The sequence below is a fragment of the Papilio machaon genome, chromosome 23, assembly GCF_912999745.1.
Source record: "Papilio machaon chromosome 23, ilPapMach1.1, whole genome shotgun sequence".
Classification (NCBI taxonomy): domain Eukaryota; kingdom Metazoa; phylum Arthropoda; class Insecta; order Lepidoptera; family Papilionidae; genus Papilio; species Papilio machaon.
This window is the reverse complement of record NC_060008.1, coordinates 3395691-3421489: the sequence shown is the minus strand read 5'-3', so window position 1 is coordinate 3421489 and position 25799 is coordinate 3395691. Positions and strand designations below refer to the sequence as shown.

Sequence of the window (25799 nt, the reverse complement as noted above, 5' to 3'; positions counted from 1 at the left end):
AACTTAATGGATTAATAGATACTAATTTAGTATCTGTGGTCAGCAACTTAGTGTGCACTTATTTAAAAAAAAAAAAAAAACAATCCCAATCAATATTCTCAACTGTAATCTGTCTGTTTTCCAAATTTCATAAACATATTGGAGTTTCATGGTAACAGTAACAAATATTCTATACTCCAAAATTTCACGTTTGTAACATTAATAAGGAGCCGTTGTCATCTTGTAGATACTGCGCAGATTGCATAACAATGTTTTCTTGCACCAAACAAGAACATCAGATGAATGTACATATAAAATTGTGAAAAAAGTAAAAAATTAGCAAGAAGTTTGTTAAGTATTAATTGTCTTACAACTACATAACTATTAAATTACTTGGACCATATTACTACTCTAGTCTTATAAGATAAGAATAATAACAAACTTTCAAGCAACCCTCTCAATGCTGACTCTAAATATGTATACAAAATATTAACACTTCTAACAGTCTACTTGTTGAAACAACAAAACACATGTCTCTATTGACAACACAAACAAAGGTAGTCAAAGGAGTCTCACTATTAACAGACTTTTTAAGAAGTTTTAGTCCTGGACCAGACAAATGACAAAAATTTTTTAGGAACTGAAAGAATATAATCAGGATTAGGCATAATTACTTCCTTGCCATTTTTCCCCTTTATGCGAAGTAAACAATATTGTTCATAAACCTATATCTTTGGTTAGCTAATGTTGGGTATTTGAGATATTTGTGTGTATGCATATCCATTTAATCATAGCATTTTAAGTTGGTTCTATGGAAACATAAAGAATTTAAATAATTAACTATGTTGTCTGGAGGTAAAGTTGAGAATATTTTAATTTAAATAGAAACAGTAAAAATTAATAATAACTAAATTAAAATTCATAATTAGTGTAGAAATAATAAATACAAGTTTTATAGAATTTGATGGCATCCATTCCATCTAATATTTATTCATATTAAGAACCCATAAGATTTGTTACATAATATCAAAAAATATACCACTAAAAAAGTTAAAAAGTAAATTTTGCTATTATATGTCAGCAATCTTGCATATTTTTAAACATAATTTTTTAAGTTACAAACCCAATAAGAATTTTAAAAGATTAAAAATAACGCTCAAAATGGCGTTTATTCTTACCAAAATTATTGGTATCAAGTAATTTGTACACTTTTTTAATATAACACTTACTTATTACAACTAGAGTTATGTAAACACGTTCAAAATATTAATATTGGTGGCTAGTCAATTTACATTTATTAAATTATAGTAACTGACTAGGTGTTTGAATGATTGAAAACTAGGACTGTTACAATGAAAACATAAATTCATGGTCAGGCGTAAAACGTATTTTAAAACAATTTTTTTGATTTGTAATTAATTTATTTCTCACTAAGATTATACTTTAATTTATTGTGATAATAAAAAGTGTAACAATGTAATATAAAAGGGGATAAATATCGATCATACACTCACCACAACAAGACAGCCGGCGAACTTGAAATAACCGCACCGATTCCCGATTTTTGGCCACGTTTCCCACAATGTTGGTCACTTAAATACACCAAAAAGCACTTCACTGAGGTAAAACTAGATAACCATAGAAATAATCAATTTTTTAAGTCACGGAACGAACAAAATACACAATGTTTTCACGAAGAACAAACGGTCGCAATTCACACGAACTACCGCTTTCGGTGGCAGAAATTTACTGTCAGTCTGATTCAGCCCACGAGCTTTGCCTGTATTGACTTCGACGGATTCAAGTTTACATTCGTTATAACCCTACTAAGTTGTACATCCCTAGAAAAACGTCGATGGCTGACAATCATCATTACTTTTTATTTTAGTAGGGTTATGTAAAATGTAGTTTGCGCCACCTAGTATTAGCGATTGTAAGCTTTGTGAAAATAATTACCTCACACACAGCGACATCTGTATTGATTCACTAAACCTATTTGTAAAACAGCGCCATTGCGCGTGTGAATGCTTTTTTAAGAATATGTTTCAAAATACGACGCATAGATGTCCTATTATTTTACAAATACTTTGGAATAAGATATCATGAATTTACACAATAAAAATCTTAAATTTAGTAAATAAATTAGAATACGTATAACGATTCGATTTGTAAAGCAGCATAATAAAAAAGTCACGATCATAACTAGATTGGTAAAAACCAACCAAAATATTACAATGATGTCCATATTCCTTTAGGACTAGTCTCTAGGTAGGGTTGCCAGTTTGGCCAGACATTTGGGTAGAAAGGCCGGACACGACCGTCAGTCGACTCTCGTCGCCGGCGCTCGGTCACTCTCGTTTGCGAAATGTAAAAAGCCTAACAAAAGCTGGACAACCCGGACACCCTTTATTTTGGAACGCGCAATCAAAAAACCTACCTATGTCCGTCTTTTACCGGACGCCTGGCAGCACTAGCTCTAGGTCTAGGCGAGTATCTCCAGGCATGATTTTTCTATTTTGTGTATTTGTACGAAGTTAAAATAATATGAAGCATTGTGTAAAATAAAATTGAGAAATAGATGAACCACTATCCTATTTACGATATCAGAAGATACGGTGCTAATAGATCTTAAAACAAAGTCCTTCCATAGACAAAGTTCCCATACATTGGGAACAAGAGATTTGTTTTATTTTCTTTTTGTAGTCGTAAACTTTCCAACAAGAAATGAATGAAAAAAGGCGTCTCTAAAACTCCAAATGAACGGTTTCGGTAACTTCCGCCCGAGGTGACCGCTGGCGACGAGGGTATTAGGGTGCAAAGATACGGACAGAGAAATACATCGCGAGGTTCAGTTAAAAAAATTAATTAGATCTGGAAATTACTGTTTGTATTTTAATTACCGTTTTCCGATCTAACATATCTAAAACAATTAATAACATTGTCTTGAAAAAAATTCTTACTAGCTGTCGCCCGCGACTCCGTCCGCTATGTGTTCTTCCAGACTGTATTCTACATCTATGACAAATTACAGCGATATCCACGAAGCCGTTCTGGAGATACCTTCCAACAAACATCCATCCATCTAAACTTTCGCATTTATAATATTAGTAAGATAATTTCCTCTCAATAACAACTCAACCCACGCTTCTAACCCAGAGGTATTGGCAAAGACAAATTCTTCTCCTGTTTGTATATGCCACAGTTGAATTTAATACGCCTAAGCTAAGGAAGCAACAATAAGCTGAGAACACTATCCACTAAGCTATAGGTTCATATGTGCCTCCGTGGCGCAATTGGCTAGCGCGTTCGGCTGTTAACCGAAAGGTTGGTGGTTCGAGCCCACCCGGGGGCGACACTTTTTGCCCAAATGTCCTAGAATCAAGGTTATTAATATCACATTTTTCCATAGCAAATTGGACGTCCTCGTACTTCTAAGAAAGTCACGGAGCGACTGTAAATAAGCGTTACCTAACCTAATACAAAGTAAGCCAGTATTGTTTCAAGTGAATTATATTAAATCAAAAAAGTTAATTAGTTGTAATATAGAGCTTCGACTCTACGCCTTTCTATAAAGGCGGCGTGAAGAATGTTATTAAGTGGGTGAGCTGAAAAAACAAAAATATCTCTATCTATCCACCTCGGACGTGATAATTAGAGATATTGGACTGTCCCGAGACAGCGTCACGGACAGACCGGCTAATATTTATATCTTAAGATCGACCGTCCATTTTAGTGGAGTAATTTAGTAGTCCGAGACCTTTATTGTCCTGCTGTTTGCGTTAAAACCGAATTCCTTAATTTTACGAGTCTTTGGTATTTTTTCTTTGTGATTTTTTAGTAGAAATTTAATGTTAAATTAAGTTGTAAATAAAACGTATCATAGTTTACTAAAATAATAAAAGAACAGTTAAAAGTTTTCTAAAATCAACACAGTTTAACCTAAACAATCAATCAAATTTCTCTTTTAAAAGACTCAACAAAGATATAAAATAATAACTATAAATTAGATTTCTAAAAAATTACTACATTATTCTATCTATATATATATATATATATAAAAGAAAGTCGTGTTAGTTACACTATTTATAACTCAAGAACGGCTGAATCGATTTGACTGAAAATAGGTAGCTTAGAACCAGGAAACGGACATAAGATAATTTTTACCCCGTTTTCTATTTTTTTATTCCGCGCGGACGGAGTCGCGGCTAAAAGCTAGTTAATAATAAAATTTGAGCGATTTTTAATAAACTAAAAATAAAACTGTCAACATAACAATGGAGCATCACCAATCATAACGAACTACGTCATGGAAGCCGCCATTACAGTTTGAATTTTCTCATACACACTATTACCTGCATTTTAAGTACTAATTACTATCATTATAATGTAATTAATTAAAAAAAAAAACAACATAATGTGATTAGTAAGCTAAAAATTACATACAAAACAAATAAAAATGGAACAAGGATACATTATGTGCCGGTAGTATTGTTCGGCTAAATTTATGTAAGTATAAAGTAACATTTTAAAATAGAAAACATTAATCTTTAGAAAACTTTAGTTGGTTAAAAGTTATTTTAAAGTTCCTTATCATAATTAATTTGATAACTGGCATAAGTCTTTGAGAAATGTTGAGTAAAATTTTCTCAAGTACAAGTTTTATAATATATAGTCTATCAAATAATCTAAAGAATGAATTAGACTTAATTTAAGTATACATAAATTAATAAATATGCCACACCCACATTTGAAAATATCCTTTTATAAACCGCTGTCTAATATCAATAAATATTCCAATTTATGTGCCTTTAAAAAATAATCCGTCAATTAATTTTCCTGGCGGATATTTCAGAAGCTAAAAGCTTAATATTTGCTGTAATAGAAAAGATTACCTTGTCCAATACATCGTTTGCTCATACATTTATCCTGTAAAATATTTATAAAATTTAATATGTTTTTACTCTTGTTCTGGACACTGAACTACCTACATAAATTTTTTGCAATATGGCTTTTATGTACCACAAAACGTTTTCATTAAAACGTAGTAAATCAATTCTGTGTAATATTTTTAATTAATTACACTTGAATTAATTTTTACTAACTTTTTATTTAATAAATTATACTTTTTAAAGTTTTATAAATTGCGTCGCGTGTTGGTATAAAATATTATATTAAATATATTACAAATAGTCTTTTAACTTGATAACGTTATGACTAATAGGCTCGGGGAGCGGCAGAATTAATGAAAAAAATACAATATACACAGCCGCGGTGTCGGATGCCTCTGTAGGGTTTCCAATAAAGCCTATTTCAATTTATTAGCTTGCTTTTAATGTATCGACGAGTAGAAAAGTTGTTACGAAGTCATTCCAAGAAGTTAATTAAATAATTATTTAACTTAATTACATGGCATACGATCTTGATCTTTCGATGTTAGACATTTTGTTTGAGAAATTTATTTCACGAGACAATTCGCTCTATCATCATCAATCTCAAGTCCTTTAACTTTTCGGAACATCAATTGCTCGACAACCCTTCGACCGGTTCGGATGCTACTGGAGAGACGTAATGGATCTGAAGTTGCGCGAGCTGCAAGCAGATAGCAAGCAGAGACGGCGCAAGTCAGGCGGCGTTGGCGATCTCTGGAGTCTGAAGCCAAGACCGAGTTCGGGTACTTCGCCATCGTAGTATGTATGCTTACATTCTTTGTCTTTAAGTGAATGGTACAAAAGAAACAATGATGAGCACAGAAGTACTATTTTATTTCTTAAAGGAACTACCCGCTGCGTTCGGTTTGTTCTCTAATATCTTTCTTACCCATTTATTAAAGGTTCGAACGTCTTCGAAAGCTTGACATTGATAAAAATAAAATTCCGAGAACACTTTCGAGCGCGACAGTACCTACTCGTAAACAACACAGATCTTCGTTTTTGGATGAAAAAAGTATCATGTAAGAAGAACCCAGCTGAGTAATATTTATGACTTTATATAGTCCCGCCTTATCGCACTTATGGGAATTATATTTATCTTTCTTCTTCTGTCTGCCCCCTGTTATCTTCTATTGCGTTTCTCCTTGCTGTGAGAATTGTTGGATTTTTTTTTTGTAAATTTCGTAGTCGGTAGGCTAGAAAAAAATAAAATAACATTTAAGTAAATTACTGATCTTTAAGTGTTAGTTTACATTATTATTTTTAAGCAAATCAATGTTTCCAGACAATTTTATTAAACCGTGGTTACATAAAATATTACTACCTACTGGACCATCCCCTGTGTACATTAGAGACCGGTGTAATCTTATGTAATCTATGAAAGTGTAATGTATATCTTACACCAAATAAACTTTTTTTCTATGAGTAATCTATACTTAGAGTCTTCCTTAGAGACCGATAAGACTCTGAGTGCGATAGTTAATTTTTTGAGTTTTGTATCGTTACTTAAGGGTTAACGTCGACACCTCTACTCCTCGCCCACCCGGCAGCGCCCCGCCTCGGGATCGCCGCGGCATCCACTCGAAGACTTACACGGGTGGACGCCGCGCGATCCGCGAGTTGTCGACGAGACGTCCACTCTCAGACCGCACGCCATCCACCCGTGCAAGTGAGAATGCTGTATCGCAATTTTACTATATTTATCCTACTCAATCGACGGTGTCGAGGCAGCGGAGAGTGAATTCCGCGGCGATCGCGAGGCTAGACGGTGCCGAGTGAGAGGAGTGGATCAATGCGTGATAACCTTTAATGAAATATAAAATTTCAATGTTCATTGGAATATGATATTTTGTCATACCAACAAAACGCTTACAAGAGAAATAAAAATTATATTTTCTAAGTATGCATACATTGGATCGAAGTTTCGCAATCTTCTGTAAAATGATACTATCCAGGTGTACATTTTCAACGTTTGTATGCTTCAAAGTTAACTAATTGGCAAAACAATTTACTTTGTCGTAATCGCCACTGACTATTTATAACATGACAGGCGATATTCTTTATACATTTTTAAGTATGCGATAACCTTTAAAAATATAATGTATACATATTTTTATTACTTAGGTAGTCTTTTACTTTTTATACCAAGTATAATCTAGGAATTCTAGATTTTTAGGAGTAATTTTATACTATTCGAACTTTTACTTCAGTTACCAGTTGGTTTCTACGACCAAAATCTCTGTATAAAACATATCTTCATCCCTGTCATTATTTTCAATAAAACGAAGATAACAATATGTGTTTTAAATGGGGATTTTGGTCATAGAAATCTACGATCAGTTACATTTCGAAAAAGTAATCGTGAAACGCTGAATCATTTTTTCAGAAGCATTGTTTTCTCTGTTTGTTTCATAGAGAATGAAAGGGACGATAGTTGTTTTATGCAGATGCAGTGACAGACAGAAAAGAAGTGAAAATTCAGATGACACGATGAGATAATGAATTTCATTATTTTATTACATCTTACAAAGATCGTCTTAGAACAATTTTCTAAAGAATCCATGTAAAACGATATCTAATTCCATTTATTTATTTGATAGCATTTTTTGTGGTTCTATATATAGAAAGAATAAGCTTTATATAATTAGTAATATGTTAGAAGGGGACAGGTGGACAAATCAAAGTGATCACGCTTCCCTAGCACACCACATTTTTTAACTTTATTAACATAAATTCCCAGTCGCAGCGACACATTGTGCTTATCAGAATGTCCATTTTTTATCTGTCTATATGGTAACCCTCTTAATAAAACCGATCACTTACTTTTTGGGAACAGATTAAGTTAGGATTTTTAGGGATACTTATAAATCAAATATTAAACACAGCGAGTGTATTCTTTTGTTGAATACTTTCTTAGTTATTGAATTTGAGTGTCACTAAGAGGGCCCTCTTACGGTCGCACTAAAAGTTTCAAACAGTCAGTAAGGGACTTCTTTAGTGTATAGATGTAATATGAAAAATCTGCACGAATAAATTATGCGAGTAATTATAATTATTAAAAGACCGATTGCATCAGTTAGTGTAGATTCAGAAATATTTTCTAAGCTTCTTTTTATGTAGAATGAATGAATGAGGAAGTACGCAAAGATTAAAAATTATTCTATTAATTAATTAATTATATTAATTAATATAATAATATTAATTATATTAATTATATTATTATTAAATTATTAAATTAAAAATTAACTTTAAAAGCTTCCAGTAAGATAAAAATAAAAGAAACAAAAAGAAACAAAAAGTAACAAAAAGCAACTAATCACGCTTCTTAAATGTCTATTTTTAATTTGACCGATTTTTAAGCAGAACAAAGAGTAAAAACAACATTTAATCGATTGCCACAAAAGTTTAATGCCAATGCGTCTTTTTCGTTGTATGTTTTTTGTTTGCTACGGAACCACGATTTAACGCGTCCGAGACGCTCTTTCTTTTTTTTTTTAATTCATGCGACTTTACTTTAGAGAGGACAGCGGAGTAACGGCGTCAGAAGAGATTATTGTAGATTGTCTATTTGTTTGGTTTTTGATGGCTTAATGATTCCATCGGAATTATTCGTGTACCAAAGTGATTTCAAATTGTCATGTTTAAAGTTTTATTCATTTCGTTATCGGGGTACGGAATGTTATTAAAGTGTAGGAAATGCAATTAACGTTAGCATAGATTTGTAATTGCGACTCATCTGAAATCGCGAATTTTCATTACTGTAGAACGCTTACAAAACATATTACTAATCTCTATTTTTTCAATGTGAATAAGAGAGAGGAAAACATCGTTTTTTACACGTGTTTCGCAGTAGAAAGTCAGGGTTAAGGGATGTTCTAAAACTACAATTAAAATATTCATAGAACAACGCACTAGTAGTAAATGAAGTCTACTGTTGTACTACAAGTATCATAAGTACCTACTAGTTACAACAGCTTGTATAAAACTCTTTAAAAGTATTTAATCATTTAACATGAGCTAGCCATTCCTAGAAATACTAGCACTAGTAATTCTCAACAGATAAGCACGTAATATTTTTGTACATCAGCGTCGCACGGGTGTCAGTGTCATGTGCACGATCAGCGAAATCGCAGGTGCATCGGAGATTAAAACGCACCGCGCGCGATACTATAATTGTACAGATAATAAATGTCAGAACGTCACAGATAAAACTAAGTTCAAAAGAAATATCAGATATAAAACCTTTTTGCTGCAATTTTAGTTTTAATATTTAGTATTTTTGTCGCAAGGTCTATTATTATCTATTACATTAATATATTAGGTAAGGATAAAGTAAGACTAAAAGAAGTATTTTGCTTTGACGAAAGGCAGAAATAAAGATTTTTTTAAAATACTAAGTAATTTTATGTGGTAAAGATAGTTTATATTAAATAAGACAATGTCTGACCGCAAGTGGCGTTGAAAATTATTGCAAGTAATTTGTTCAATGTGTTATTTTATCCCAACGAAATGATAGGTTTGAAGGATGTATGTGAATTGCGAACCGGGTTATAAAGATCGTATGTTACTATAAACTTTTATAAATAATTTAAATTGTTTAAATTTTTTTTATTAATTTTTTCCTTGTCAGCAAAACTTTTACAGTATAAATAAATAATCAGCTAAGTTAATTATGATTAAATGAAATGGAACGTTGCAAAAAGAATTAAAGTCCACGTCTAAATTAAGATAAGATATTTGTACCCGCTAAATAATTCAACATGAGGTCAAATGCTCGTCGACTTTAGGTGTCGGTGTGAGTTGACTCATATTGTTATTTCATTATAAATGCACGAATGTCTTAATTAAAGATCCAAACCGGCATAATAACTCTGAAAAAATACACAAGCTAAGATCTGACCGGGTCCATCGCGTATCCCTTTCTAACACGTCGTAATTTGATCGGCCGTCTCGTTTTGCGCCAGACAAACTTGTAAATTGTTATTTTTACGATTCATCTCGACTGTAACGACTTAACGCATCAAATAACTTATGAATTTAGCATTTACTACGTCGTCTTTAGTCTTCGAATCGCTTGTATCGATTGTTATTTAAGCCGTTCTTATAATTGTTGAGATGATCAAGTTATCTCGCTCAGACAAAACAAAATACAGCACAAGTCCTTTGAGCTTTCGAGTTTAGTTGCTTCACCGCGATTCCTTTTTGTAGTCCCGTCCCTTTTCTTTGAACATTTCATTCGTAACGTAAAACCTGTTCGATTTTCAAATCCTTTTAATGCCATCTAGTTTCAAATTGAATAAAACCTTATACTCTTTATTCGTAAGAGGAATAATTGAAGGAAATTTGTATGGATGTTAGGTTTTTAAAGGGTTTACTTTGAGATGTTACTGTCGCGTACTATCGATGTGGGATTTATATTTTGTTTTTTGTTTGCAGTGCATTAAGTCGTACTGACTTCAGGGCAGTATGCATTAGTTCTCTCTCTAACCATACATGATTCATACGGAACCCTATAAAGAGTTGCGATTTCACGCTAGTCGTTGACAGCGGTGTTCATACCTTCAAACTTGGTCATATATTTTTTGCTGCCTAATTAACACTCGTTATAAAAATAAAAAACTAAACGCAACTCGCAAGGCATAAATATTAATAATGACTTCATAATCACTAACAAGATAAAGTAATAAAACACTTATAAAAACGATTTCTAAATTTTATATTAATATGCAAGGAGAAAATAACATTTGTTTGTTTGTTCTGAATACGGACAATAAAATTATAGATTTTAAACCTTAGAAGGAAAGAACAGACTAATATAAATTCTGACTCGATTTTCGTTGAAATCTAATGAAAACAAATTAAAGCTACTTTTTAAAATTTAGTACAGACATAATAGTCTACAAGTATGTTGAGCATTTAATTCAATACTAGTTGTCGCCCGCGACTCTGTCCGCGATGAATTAAAAAAACTTAATTCTATATCTATGTCAAATATCAGCTACATCCGTTTAGCTGTTCTATATACACATAATAATTAACATTTGCATTTATAATATTAATTATATTAACTGTTGGAATCTATATTATAGATAAAAATGTCTGTGTTTAGACCTTATATATAAAATTCTAGTTACACAATGTTAGTTACCGTACTATTCCGAAACGGCTAGACCGATTTCTATAGCATTATATGTAACTATATACCTACATATTTAGTGGGTCTGAGAATCGAATACTATATATTTTTCATACTCCTAAGTTAACTGGAAGAACACATAGGCTACTTCTTAAGTTTTAGTTTAAGTGAGTTAAGGAGAGACAACTAGTATGTATATAAGTAAATGTATTATGTAAATGTCTGAAGGGACTAAATAATTATCTATTTGTAAAGTGCTCGACAAATACTCGTCACGGCAGCTTGTTTGTTATTGACCACTAAGCAAATGTTTTCCCAACGACAATGCACTGACGTTTCAAGTCAACGTTATGGGAAACTTCAAAAAAATTCCGTCTTCATACTTAAATGGACTAGTTCCCATAGGTTAGTTAGATTTGACTTGCGTATTTTAGTAGCTAAGTATATTTTCGGCAAAGATTGGCTGCGTCTTCACTAACCTTTTTTTTAACAATTAAAACTGTAATTAAGGCTGTTAAAACAGACTCTTCGTAGATTTCTACTGTTACCAAAATTTGGACAATTCCTTAAGTTTTGTCGACAGTAAACTTTATAATTATTAACTTTAAGGTATAATTTGTTACTATATTGTTTTTTTTTCTTTTTTTTTTGTAGAAACTAAATTACGCAAAAAAGTGCGGGCGGCACTTTCATTCTTGCAACATTGATGCGGAAGTTTTTACATTAGATACTGCTAAAATATTTGTGGATTGAAAGAAAACATTTTTCAAATTATTAGTATAATTTAAAATCTAATTAGTTGACTGTAACAATAAAAAACTTAAAACAAATACTGACTCATAAAACTATGTAGATTTAACATTGTATTATAAACATGCGCAGGCTCTGGTAAGACAAATAAAATACATTATCATTACTGTCCTCAATTTATAGACCACCCGCAAAATAAATTCGAAATGGTAACCATTATGTTGACTCACTAAAAAGCCTTTATCGTGCATGCAAATCCGTGAATTATCATTGTTTATGTAGTGCATCAGTCAGCATAGCGCTAAGAAAATGCGATTAAGACATTATCTGGTAACACTATCCGCGCCAGACAGGGACGGAAAACAAATACGCCCGCATACAATTTGTACGGAAATAACTTTGCGGGGGAGCGAGACGGTGAAATGTCAGTTTCTGTAATGTTTGGAACTGTTATGAGAAAACCACCATCTCTTTCGCACCTGACGTTTTACAATCGTTTATTGTCATGTTACTGTCTCGTTTCGACGGGCGAGATTGAGATGAAATCGCCGTTCCGTTGGCGCGTTTCATCCATGTTTTGCTATATCGGTTCGAGCCGCGCCGGCGGCGGACGTCGCTGTTGATTTGTTTTTTTTCTTCGTATGATTATAAACAGTCGTTTTAATATTATTTTTATAAAAGAAACTCAAGACTTTTAACGGTCTGCGTGATTCTGTGAACGATTGGATCTTATTATCTTCATTTGTAGTGTGACAAAGTTTATTTTTTTCATATTTATTTGACAAGTGCCTGTGTTGTGTTGTATTTATTATGCGAATGGATTGCTGCAGCATGTAGTTTGACACAAGATGACCTGACAAATCAAGAGTAAGTCTCTCAATATCCTATTTATATTCCCTAGTATAATATTAGAAAAAAGCAATTTACTTTAACATGTGGAAAATACTTCACGTGTTTATTTTTTCAAAAAAACGCGCGCTAAAGTTACTTTTTCTTAGTTATTTGTTAGTTCAAGTGACAATATTACGTGTACTAAAAGCTGTCAACATGTGGTCCGAGGAGGATTTTGTACCTGCCTCGGCCAGAATGAGATGGGGCTGACTTTTTGTAAGTTTTAAAAACAAAGCGATCCCGAGCAACGGCGGGGAGCCGGCCTTACAGTGCTGCAGTTCAGTCACGTTTTTAGTCTTTCCCGGGAATTGCTGGATTTTTTTTATTTATCACCTAACGTCTTGTCGTTGGTGCATTTTTATTAGAATTCTTTTGTATTCAATTTGAAGTTTTTTTTATTGTTGTGGCAAAGGAACGACGGATGTAGGTTTACCATAACTAAGCAGTTAGAAATTAATAAATATGGAATGTTTGTAGCATTTCATTTATTTTAAAAAATAAACAAGAAATGCAATAAAATGTTGCAATACTAATTAGTTAATTCAATGGCAGTAAATTAAATATTTGTGACAAAACTTACAAGCTAGATTATTGTTGGTTATTCATAAGTTTCATTATATCTACCTAAAGAAAAGTCAAAACCAAATAAATAAATTAAAAGCTAAGTCAAAGCGGTTGACGATGACCATCAAAAAGATAATGTTCTGAAGTAAAAATTCATCAGCAATAATCCGATTAAACAATAAAACGAATTTTATTTTCAAAGCCATTTTATGTTCAAATTGCAAACTATAAATCGATTTAAGTTGTAAAGTTTTACAATACAACAAACCGTTTTCGTGTTGCAAATGTTAAATTTAATTGGCAATAAATGTAAGTATTATACAAATGTCCAATTATTTATAAATAGCTTATTAAAAGAATTAACTGACCGATGTTAGTGTTTGTAAATTAAAAAAAAAACTATTAATAGGTCAATAATTATTTAACCATGTTGTGACCAAGACAAACAGTCATAATTGCACTACGACACAAAGTAACGATAATGTCAAATTTAATTTGCTTAAAAATTGCTTTGTAAACTTATTAATTAAATAGCTGTCGCCCGTGAATAGAACCGCGCAGATTAAAAAAAAAATTAGTAGCCTATGTGTTCTATCAGACTATGTTTTACATCTATACCAAATTTCAGTGTGATCCGTTTAGCAGTTCTGGAGATACCTTCTAACAAACATCCACCCAACAATCCATCGAAACATTCGCATTTAAAATATTAGTAAGATGTAATTTAAATATTTAACAAGTAACAAGGACTATATCTATGAAAACTCTTAAGGTAATTGGAGCTCAATTTTAAATGTTTTAGGATTGATTTTTACTTTTTATTTACTATTTCAATTTCTTATTGTCTGATGTAGTTTCCTAAATTAACAGAGAATGTCGTGTAACAAGTATTTAGCAATTTTTAATCTATGTGCTACATTAATATTTGGCTGTAAAGCTTTGTTACCTTTAGCTTATAGTGAAAAAAAAAACTATCTGTTATAAACTGCCCGAACAAATGGCGACGTTTGAAATTCTTTCCTCCAGTACGACAATGCGGTGCTTAGGAGCGCCGGTCACGAAACACGAACTGATAGAGTAATGATTTGTTTGGATTGCAAATTCGTTGCTCTCCATAGACCTAAGAAATACAAAGATGGAAAATAAGCAGAATATTTATTATTTACAAATTATTAAAGAAACAAATACTTTGCTCTTCGTGCACTATTTAAATTATTCCAAACACAATACGTAGCAAGTAAACAACATTGCATTTACAATTTAATCGACATGAAAAGAAAGATGAACATTATTCGAATAAAAAAATATCGAATGTACAATCATGTACTTCTTTGTTCGTTGTAAAAAGCATCGGTTCGGGCACATTAAATGTAATCTTTATAGAAATCGTTAGTTTTGTAGCGCTTGATTGGACCTCATCTATGATAAGGCTGCGATACGAATCATAAAATGTAACAACATATCCGTATAAAACGCCCTCCGTAGCCGACTCTCAACAGTTATAACTCTGCTTAAGATTGTAAGGCGTTCTTTCGGTCGCCGACTTAAATTACATTTCCACTAGACGAACGTTTCTGAAAAAAAAAACGTATTTTTCCTTAAGTTGATATAAAACCTTTATATTTCATCTTTGACTTGAGTAAATTTTCTAATGACTTAACCAAGATTAAAGAAATTTTATGTTTTTCTTATTTTTTAATTCTGAGGCACAATACTTTAATTTTATTGTAATATTGATTTGTTATGTACGATAAATAGAAAGAATTAAATAAAGTGGTCTATCTACTCTACTTTAATGTTATAAAGCATTAAAACCACAGTAACAAAGTGTTCCGCATACGAATGTTAGCTTGCGTTCGCAGTAATGAAAAATGTATAACTTAAAAAAGCACCATACCAAAGAGATCCAATCCATAGATCATCAATCGGGCTGATTAAGCAATTACCTAAACTATAAGTTCCTTTACTACTCCGCGGGGATACTGCCTTTTGATAATACCTCTCTGGTATACAGTGAGATTGTAAACGCTTTAAAAAACCTAACGATGTAACTATATTGTCGAGTTGATGAAAATTAATGATCCTCCAATCGTTCTTAATAACACCTAATACCTTTTGATCGGTCGTAACGTAATCAACGAATTATTTTATAGAATTTAATGTTATTTTTTATATTCAAGTTGCGGTTCAAGTGATTCTATAATTATGAACGAACAAGCTAGAGGTTTACTGTGAGTTAGCAACGACAAAATGACTGTAGAAAAATATAACTGTTTCTGTTTTTTTCAAAAAGAACTAGAGAGACGAATGTATATTTTAAATATTTTATTTAAAAAACTAGCTGTTGCCCGCGACTATGTCCACACCCAGTTAAAAAAAATAATAGAGGTATGTAAAATAGATAGTAGCTGATTTTCAGACCTACTGAATATAATATTTCATAAAAATCGTTCAAGCTGTTTCGGAGGAGTATGGTAACTAACATTGTGAAACGAGAATTTTATATTGAGATACGTTAACTATTAATTATTATTTTGTTGCACCTCTCTTAGTCGCAGATTTTTAAAGGTAGTCACTGAATAATGAACTTTTCATTCTTAAATAAAATATTAAATTTTTTGATACAAAAAGCTACAGTATAAGAAGATTACATTGTTCATGTAAAGAAGGCAAAAGTATATCGTTCAATGCAAATTCTGTGAATTTTTTAAAAATGAATCCGACATGAGTTGGTAACATTGGAATGTTTGTACGTGATTGTACTTCAATACAGTTTGATATACATTTTGTGAGATAGGTCAGTGGTATGTTTTACAAAAGCATGCTTCGGTATTCTCATAAATATGTCGCTGGAACATTGAAATACGAAAGTTTATTAATCGTTGTTACAACAGTCGATAAACTTTGGTAAACTTTTATCGGTTGTGACATTTCTTCATAAGTAAAAAAAACAAAACTGTTTTAAACAAAAAAAAAGGAAACCTTTATATCTTCAGGGTATTTATGTAATTTCACTAAAAAATTAACCTTATTATTGTGCAATAAGATTGAATTTATCTTACAAAGTAAATTATGAAATGAAATTGTTAAATATTATTACAATACGATTCGATAAAAAGTCGTATGAAAAAGTACAAATAACAATAACATATGTAAATAAATGGAAACGACTGTACTCACAGCGGGGTATTGACAAAAATTATATCGACCTATCAAACAAACAGAGACACATCTCGGGTTACATCTCTTAAATGATGTGACTGTTTTCGTCACATGGGTACATGTAATTCGTGTTTTAGTCTGATATCGCTAAGTCGGGACGCTGTTCGAAGATAAGTTGGAACAGGTCGCGGTAGGGTCACCCGAGGTCACGGGCGATGAAGACATTCGGACCCGGCAGAGGATACGAGACCGATTCGATAATGACCGGGATAAAAAATTACAGTACTTCTATACATATAATTGCCCGTTAGAAATATGTTTGTGTTATTGAATATCGCATAAACAGCAATGTTATCCGGGTTGCAAAGGTTATGAATACAATAATAAATTGTATTTGGTTAAACAAATTATATATTACTAGCTTCTACCCGCGACTCCGTCCGCGCGGAATAAAAAAAAAATAGAAAACGGGGTAAAAATTATCCTATGTCCGTTTCCTGGTTCTAAGCTACCTGCCCACCAATTTTCAGTCAAATCGATTGAGCCGTTCTTGAGTTATAAATAGTGTAACTAAAACGACTTTCTTTTATATATATAGATTAAAACATATCTGAATTTAGTAAGTCACTAGCTGTAGCTCGCGACTCCGTTCACGCAGAATTAAAAAAAAACTTAATAAGTAGCCTATGTTTTCTTCGAGACTATGTTCTACATCTGTGCCAAATTTTACCAAGATACGTTGAGCCGTTCCGGAGATACCTTCTAACAAACATTTATCCATCCATCCATCCAAAACATTCGCATTCATAATATTAGTAAGATTACACATTGAATAAGGGAAAACAAGACTTGTATAAGTCCTATCATTTCGCTTTAAAGATACTCGGCATTGGGTGGTGTTTTCAAATTTCAAATAGGTTTATGCGGATCCTTGTATGAAATCTATAGATGGAATATAAATATGTATGTTACTTCCCCTTAAGTACTATATGTGTTACCTAAAAAGTTTTCTCTGATTCCCTTTATCGGTTACTTTGATGCATTACTCTTTCTCTGTTGGTAATGATGCGTGCGATACGGAGTCATCAATTACAATCCCAACAAACGTCTCGGCGGCGTCATATCCTTAAGTGTCACTTCCACTAGGCGATTAGTCGTGTACGACCATATCGGCAGAAGCAGAACAAGCAGTCGAAATAACGAAATAGTCATCGCAACCTGTTTCTTAGTGGAAATGGGATTTTATATTCATGTGTAGTCTAAGAGCTTCTTTATTAAATTATCAAAGTAGTGAGAAATTCAATTAAATATTATTTTTCATGTCCCAACAAATAACGGATACAAAACGTCTTCGTGAATTAACATGTTAATTTGTTTTGTAAGATTGTTTGTTAATAATTTATTATGAAAATGCTACTGGTATGAAAGTCTTCAAAACAGGTAATAGGAATAAGCAGTTTGGACCAAGAGTGAACATTTTATTAATATGTACTTTTATCAATTTATTTATCCTAGTTTTGATATTTGTACTGTTACTGAGCAGATTTTTCGGTCTTTGTTTAGTAGGAATTCATTCATTCATTCAGTGATTGACACCATTATGGTCATTGTTTATAGTCCTTTAAGATTTTCCCATGGGTTTATTCTTGCTAACGTTCAAATCACGGTATTGTTAATATACATTTTTTGAAATAAACTTTCCGTCCATTCGAGATTTTATTGGCCAAATATAATTCTAGTAATATTTTATTGTCTACGAAAGCATTTCTTAGTATGTTTCGTAGAAAAATATATACTGTACATTTCAAACTAAAAATCAGGACAACATTAACTCGATTCTCAGACAGTATTATTTTAAACAAGTGAATTTCAAAAGAATATAAGTCAATATTAGTTTTTTTTAATGCAATCAAAAATCGAACAAAAATGTATTCGAACACCGTGACATTGCCAGAAAATACGTCTACAAAATATTTGTACAGTCAGCGTAGTAATGAGCACACAGGAGCGCGACGAATTCGAAACGTCGAAAAAAAAAACAAAAATCCAAAAGATCGTAGAACCAAAAAAAGCGTTCGGAAACCGAACGTCGAAAGAGTCGTCTTTCTAGGGTAGAACTAATTGGTATACGCTTGCCGTTGTTAAAAAAGTTATTTGTTGAGCTTGTAACACTGTTTGATAGATTCGAACGGAACGTGATATAAAAAAAAATCTGTCTCTCGGCATTGACCAGTAATTATTTCGGAGGCAGCCAGTATTATGCAACATGTGATTGTACCGCATAAGAACTTTTTTGATTGTGGTTGGATGTTTGGTTTTCACAATAGATTTGTAATGAAATCCATCTTCTAGATTATGAGTTTTTGAATTCATACAATGAAATAAGTACTCAGAAAATAATTAAAAAATAGTTTTGTCATTACATTATTTGGTTGGTATTACCAGAGAAGACGGTAAAATTCGAAAATGAATTGTAGCAATCAGTATTCCGAGTTTGATTATTATTTTTACATCCTTTAAATAACAGGACTGTCTGATATTTACATATAAGGAATCGAATGATTTAAACATTCTAGCATATGATTAACAAACTAAAACAGTTTCAGGATATTCATATTTGAACAAATGTCAAATCAAGATCAAACGTCAAGTTAACATAGTTTCTGGCTGTTAATAAGTCAAAGGAAAAAACTAAACCTGTCAATAACTATAATAATTGTTCGAACTTAAGACAGTTCAATCTTCTAACACCTATGTCACCGCCTACCTATCCACTTTAACATAACCAGCTATTGTCCATACATGCATAGCTGAAGACTTGCTAACAAGGGATGTGGTACAAAAAAACCCCTCGAGAAGTTCCGAATAGAGGAGATTTAGTGAACAAAGGACAAGCAGGTAGAATGGATTCTATTGTTAGACAATATTAGGACGTAATGCTCTAAAGACGGGGATGTAATAAATTCTACGAATGCTAAAAGCATGGACAGGTTGGGATGCTGTTGAGGATTTTAACTTACCTTTTCATGTTATGTAAGAAAAATATTTTTACTGAGATTTTCTTTAAGGTACAGTCGATGATAAAATGTACAAGATTTTTAGAAACACTTCATAATTTTACTATAATAAAGTTGAAGACGAAGTTAACATAATTATTATACGGCAACTTGTTTAATAGATGCGTTAAAGATAACCCGTTTCCAAACGCGTCTAACATTTAACTATTCTCTAATAGAGTTGGATCAATTTATTAGAAGTGATCAAATTAAAAACATCATTAAGCTCTCTTTTTCATAGGTTGACGTTAAAGTTACATTTTCATTAGTCTTCCGCCCTTGAATCGATTAATGTAAAAAAAATCGATTAGAATAAAAAGCCAATGCATAATTTTACATCTTGATCGTTCCATCTTCGATCAGATATCGTGTTTTTTATTAGAAATTATTATCGAAGGAATAAATTCTCTCGATTCTGTACAAATCGCGCTTCGGGCGAGGGACTATGGTTTAAATTAATGACATTTCTTTCACCGGAGCCCCTAAGTGTCGGTTCTACCTGACCCAATGATGTTTCTATTTAGCCATCAAAATACTCTTTTTTTTCTCTCGTTCCGCCATATCTGTAAAACTAGTTTCGGGAACACAAAACAGTATCCCATTGTTGGTCGTCCTTTAATGACTTTTCGACACCGTTTTGCCGATTTTAGGGTATCGTTTATTCTACGAATCGGCGCGGTCTATTTCGCCTATTGTATCGGTAAAAAGGCATCGAATTTGGTGCATTCTAATCAGTTAAATGGGGTGTAATTTATGTGTAAGGTGGACGTGATATATCCACAGCTATGCGGCCGCTGCCCTGTTATTAACGATCCTTTGACGTGTTTAACTACACAAAATGTGTTCCTTTTAGCCATTTGTGTGTTATAAAATTTGAGGAAGTTTCTGCGGTTATATTTTCAACATTGGATACAAGAGTACATTTTGTTTTATTATAACTTTATTGGAAATAATAATTTTGCGTGTGGCTATTTCATAGAATAAGGAAATTAATGTTTTTTTTGCGGAATCTTTTCTTAGGCGTTGTGATTAATTAAATATTCAAGGACAACTTATTCAATATATTCATATGCTATTTTAACAAACAAAAAGCAACTACTGTCTTGAGACAAATGTAGTTGTAGAGATAAGTTATCTAACCTAATATACCGAGGCGTAGCGAGCAACGGAAACGAATCAAACATGGAGTATTAAACAATCAAGCATTGAAGTGTATTTAAGTATTATCTTATCAAACGGACAGACAGACAGGATGCCCGCGTTAGCTCCCAGCGGAGTGACAGCGTGATCCCGGAGCAAACTGAGCTCAGCCTGGGTTACTTGGTGCGGGATGATTGCTCAGTGTTATGACGGAATTTGATACGGGTCAGACCCCTTGTTTGCGGAGGCTGCCTAACAAATTGTAGGGGTAGTTAGAAAGATTTAAAAAATTTATTCTCAACTAAAAAACAATATGAGGACATTCACCTAGAAGTAACTGATATTTCTGTTTGTTTAAATTTTATTTTATTACTTTTGTTTACTTAGATTTGAACTCCGATGTTCCGGAGATATGTACGTAAATAAGTCGTTTTGTTAAAAAAAACTCTGAACTAATTTCCTATCAGCCTATTATATTGGAAGTGCATATCTATCATAGAAATAATTGACTATATAGGGCAAGGGTGCTAGAATGAAGACCAAAGTATTTACGGATAGATGTGAAATATACATAAGAATCGAGTAACCTAAAAGGAAAAAGCAGGAAGACTAAGGACAAGAATACTATGTACCGCTACAATTTCAGTTCCTCTCTGTACTAACTCTACGGGGTATATTTCACCATTGCCCAAAACAAACACATTACTCTCATAAGCCGAAGGCGATAATAACAGTTTGCCTCTCCACTTAACATGTCGGTGCTAGCTACCGTCCGAACCTAGCTCAGATGTTACTGCTAGTGATGTGATCGTTTAACTTTTAACTTGTTATTTATTATCATTTATATCACTAATATTAGGTCCTTACATATGAAATTGGCGTTTTGTATGGGAGGAACAAAAAGTCGAATATTTTTTAATATGATATATTTAATTAATCAAAGTATGAACCATTATTTTCTATGCACTTTTGCCATCTCATAGGTAGTTCATTGATCCCTTTACTAAAAAAAAAACAGTCGGACGGGAATCAATAAAATCTTTGAAGGCGATTTGGACTGCCCCATCGGAGTTGATTTTTTTCCCTTGCAAGAAGTTATCCAAATTTCGAAAAAAATGGTAATCTGTTGGAGCAAGGTCCGGGGAGTACGGAGGATGTCTTAGACTTTCCAATTGAAGCTCTTCTAATTTAGTAGCCGTCTGTTGCGCAGTGTGTGGTCTAGCGTTGTCGTGAAGCAGCAGTGGCGTGGAGTGATTGACCAGCCTAGGTTGTTTAGCCGCTAGCTTTTCCATCATGGTTTGCAATTGCTGACAATAGACATCAGCCGTAATAGTCTGGCCAGATTTGAGAAAACTGTAATGAACAATACCGGCACTAGTCCACCAAACGCTTACAAGTAACTTTTTTGGGGTTAATTTTCGCTTGGGGCAGGATTTGGCTGGCTGGCCAGGATCCAACCATTGCGCTGAGCGCTTCCGATTATCGTAAAGAACCCATTTTTCATCACAGGTAATGATTTGGTTTAAAATACCTTCATTATTGTGCCGGTTTAGTAATGTAACGCAACAGTCGACGCGCGTTTGCCGGTTTGCTTCAGTCAATTCGTGAGGTACCCACCTTTCAAGCTTTTTAATCTTCCCAATTTGCTTCAAGTGAATTAAAACAGTTTTATCACTAACATCGCAGCCTGCAGCTAACTCGGACGTGGTTTGCGATGGATCCGCTTCCACAATAGCCTTCAACTCTTCATTATCAACTTGAGTCTCAGGCCGTCCACGGGGCTTGTTCTGCAGATCGAAATTTCCAGAACGAAAACGTTGAAACCAAAAACGAACTGTGTTTTCTTTTGCAACACGACCGCCATACACATCATTCACCCTTCGAGTCGTTTCCGCAGCACTAGTGCCACGGCGGAACTCGTACTCGTAAATAATGCGATATTTTAAGTTTTCCATTTTGTAAAATGAGTGACGCAAACAGAAAAAAACAGAAGAAAAAAAACAAATGAATGACGGTCATCGAACCACAAATACATGAGTCTATAGCTGTACAAATTTGAATTTGGAATTCCTTACCAAAGAGGAGAAATTCGTGATTAAAGTGGCCAGTACGAAAAACGCCAATTTCATATGTAAGGACCTAATATTAGTAATTTATGTTTTGACATATTTACATTTCGACTTCTTGGTATATCTAAATTAATTTATTAAAAAGTAGATTTTATAGTATTCAATACGTTAGAGATTAAATCATGAAAACAATGATATAGAGTATCTAATACAATAAGGTAGTTTCAACGTCTTTATTTTTGTTAGTGTTGTTATAATTTGAAACTTTAGTGGACATTTTTATGTTTCTTTCTTTTACCACCTTATTCAACATAGTGTAATCATATTCAGAATAGCCTTTGGTATTTTTGTAAAAATACAAATATTTAATATAGCAGCTTTTTAGGAACTAGTTGTGGCACATCACTAGCGGTGATGTTTGGACATAGTTATTATCTTGACGTTGATTTAGGCTGCGTGAGCGCAGGATTACGCCTAAGCGTTCAGTTTGTAGGGGAAACTGATTTTATTTTTTTATCCGTACACACACTTGTTTAGGGAATGTTTTGTTACTGATTTATAATAGTCTGTCCTCGTGGTGATTATTTTGTTAAATATGTAAATATTGTCTTGATTAATCGTCTAAGAATGTAATGTAAAAAGGCATATAGATGTTTCTTAGAATCTCAAGCCCCTTTTTCGTTGCACTTGCTGTATCGTAAATGGTTAAAACCACACATGACCTCGTCTACTGACAAAAGAGAAGTACTTAAATAAAGTTTTAGGATATAAGTGAACATGGTTCTTAATAATATATGATTTTCAAAAATTTTTAATTGATTCATCCATTTTACATTGTCATTACGGTGGTGATATTGAGTTGTTTTAAAAAGTTTCATCACAAATCTCTAATAGGTAATTCCGTAGGCCTTAAACCTGTTTTTGTCGGAATGCGAGTGGGCGCTTACTCCGGTTCGATTCCTGGCTGTTTGATTAAGAAATGTTTCGGCCTACTGGAGTCAGATTGGAGTGGACTACTTGAGCATGGACGAGGAAAAGCGCCGCTTCACTGGCTTCTATCAATAGAGCGAAAAATGCTTGAAGATCACATGGTCTTCAAGCATTTTTCTACACTACTACTTCTTACTACTTCCGAATTGTTATTGAGTAAAATGTTTAAACTAGCCTTTCTGTTATGTCATTTCTGGTTCGTTACATCTACATCAGATCAGATGAGACTAGTTGGACATATTTCTTAAGATTTCTACAAAAGTTTTGTAGCTCTTTTGCTATAATCATTCGCGAATTTACACGCGCGCGAAAAGACAGTTATCGGAAATGGAATTATGAATCTAGTCGCTAACACATCCTTCGTCGGCGACCCATAAAGCTTTGCACGTGACTTGTGGAACAAAAAAGCCTACTCGTTATTGTATTGCCCGGGGCCTATACTCGAGTATTAATTACACGCACTGTATTTATGGACCACTTTATAAAATATATACCAAAATTAAAACGCCCGTCTTGAGTACACGATATTTTACGTTCGGTTTTCATTTTTATTATACTGTGAGTGTTTAATTGGCGGCTTTCCAAACGCCCAGAGTTATTGAGAAATATTTTAATTATTCTTTGTTTTTACTATTTGCTTTTGAATTATATATTATTTGTTTTATATTATAAAAATTTTAATTATATATTATATATTGTTGTTTGTATACTAATGTTTACTTTGGTAATTATTTGGCGATTAACTAAATAGATTTGTTTCCTTTGGTTTCTGATACCAAAATATCTGTGTAAAACATCGTCATCCCTGTCATTATATTTGACAAAATAGAGTGTTTAAACAATATGTATTAAAAGGGGATTTTGGTCTCAGAAACCCACGGTTAGTATTTTAATTAACAGTAAGAACTGCCGTAACATAAAACAATATTATATAGTGTTACTTAACAAGGCTTTAAAAGCTACAATTAGACGTACCAATGGATTTTGCTAATTAACTTCGATACATGAAGTCTAACACTATTTATTTAATCTAAGTTAAGTTTATATAAATTCTGTCTGTTAAGTTGTTCATTAAATTATAAAGACATCATTTAAGAGAAATAATCTGTTTCTTCGCATTTAAAAAACCGCAATAACTCTTCCACCTTTATTTTTCTTTATTGATGCTCGTTTTTGACTTTGACGAATCGCTACCAAATATCCGTGTCAGAAGCAAACAAATCTTATTTCTTATCTCAATTCTCGAAACTTACAAAGAAAGCGAAAATAAACTTATCTTACTAATATTATAAATGCGAATGTGTAGATGTATGTATGGGAGGATGATTGTTAGAAGGTATCTTCAGAACGGATCAAAGACTCTCAATGAAATTTGGCATAGATGTAGAACATAGTCTGAAAGAAAATATAGGCTACTAATTAAGTGTTTTTTTTTTATTTCTTGCGAATGGAGTCGCGGGTGACAGCTAGTTAATACGTATTTTATATATCTCTCTGCCATTGTGACTATAACACGAGATAACTTGTTTTTGTATACAAGTGTTATCGTAATTAGTCGAATTAACCAGAACATATTAAATGGTAATAGCTGATCTGATCTTTCTCGGATAATGCCTAGACCTGTTTGCAAATAAATTGTAGTCTAGAAAATTATGCGTAAACCAGACTGGACATTAGGGTATTAGTCGTTTGACTAGATTGGACATTAGGGCAAGTGTAAGATATAGTTGAGCATACTGCAAGCTAACGTAGCTTTGATATATTTATTAGACTTGGTATATTAATTCGCCACTAAACCTCTTTTCCAAATTGTATAGTGCACGTGTCGTCATCGGAATTGAAAAAGAAATATACAGATAAAATATTTATAAACCTGTGCCCGCGACTTTGTCCGCGTGAAATACTGTCTTCGGATAGCATTTTAATTATTTAAGCTTATTTTGCTTAAACTTACAAAACATACACATAAGCCGTACATATTGCCATACAAACTGTTGTTTTACACCATTGAGTGTCAAACTTTTACAATGTTTGACTGTCATAAATATTTATATGTCAGATTAATAGCCTAAAAAATTAATTTCTAGCTTGTAGCTCTAAAAATGATGGTACTTCCATACAACATTTCATTCCC

The 25799-nt window shown here is 32.8% G+C and overlaps 1 protein-coding gene and 1 non-coding gene across 2 annotated transcripts in view; both read left to right on the top strand.

Moving 5' to 3' along the window:
* Nucleotides 1-3257: 3257 nt before the first annotated feature.
* On the top strand, nucleotides 3258-3331 carry Trnan-guu. The gene has a single exon. It is a non-coding gene; the product is annotated as a tRNA-Asn (tRNA).
* Nucleotides 3332-12394: 9063 nt separating this feature from the next.
* The window catches only part of LOC106708970 (transcriptional activator cubitus interruptus), an 89187-nt gene continuing 75782 nt past the window's right edge, over nucleotides 12395-25799 (top strand). Inside the window, exon 1 of the mRNA XM_045683629.1 lies at nucleotides 12395-12660. The gene's annotated coding sequence lies outside the window, so the exon portion shown is untranslated. The remainder of the gene's footprint in view (nucleotides 12661-25799) is intronic.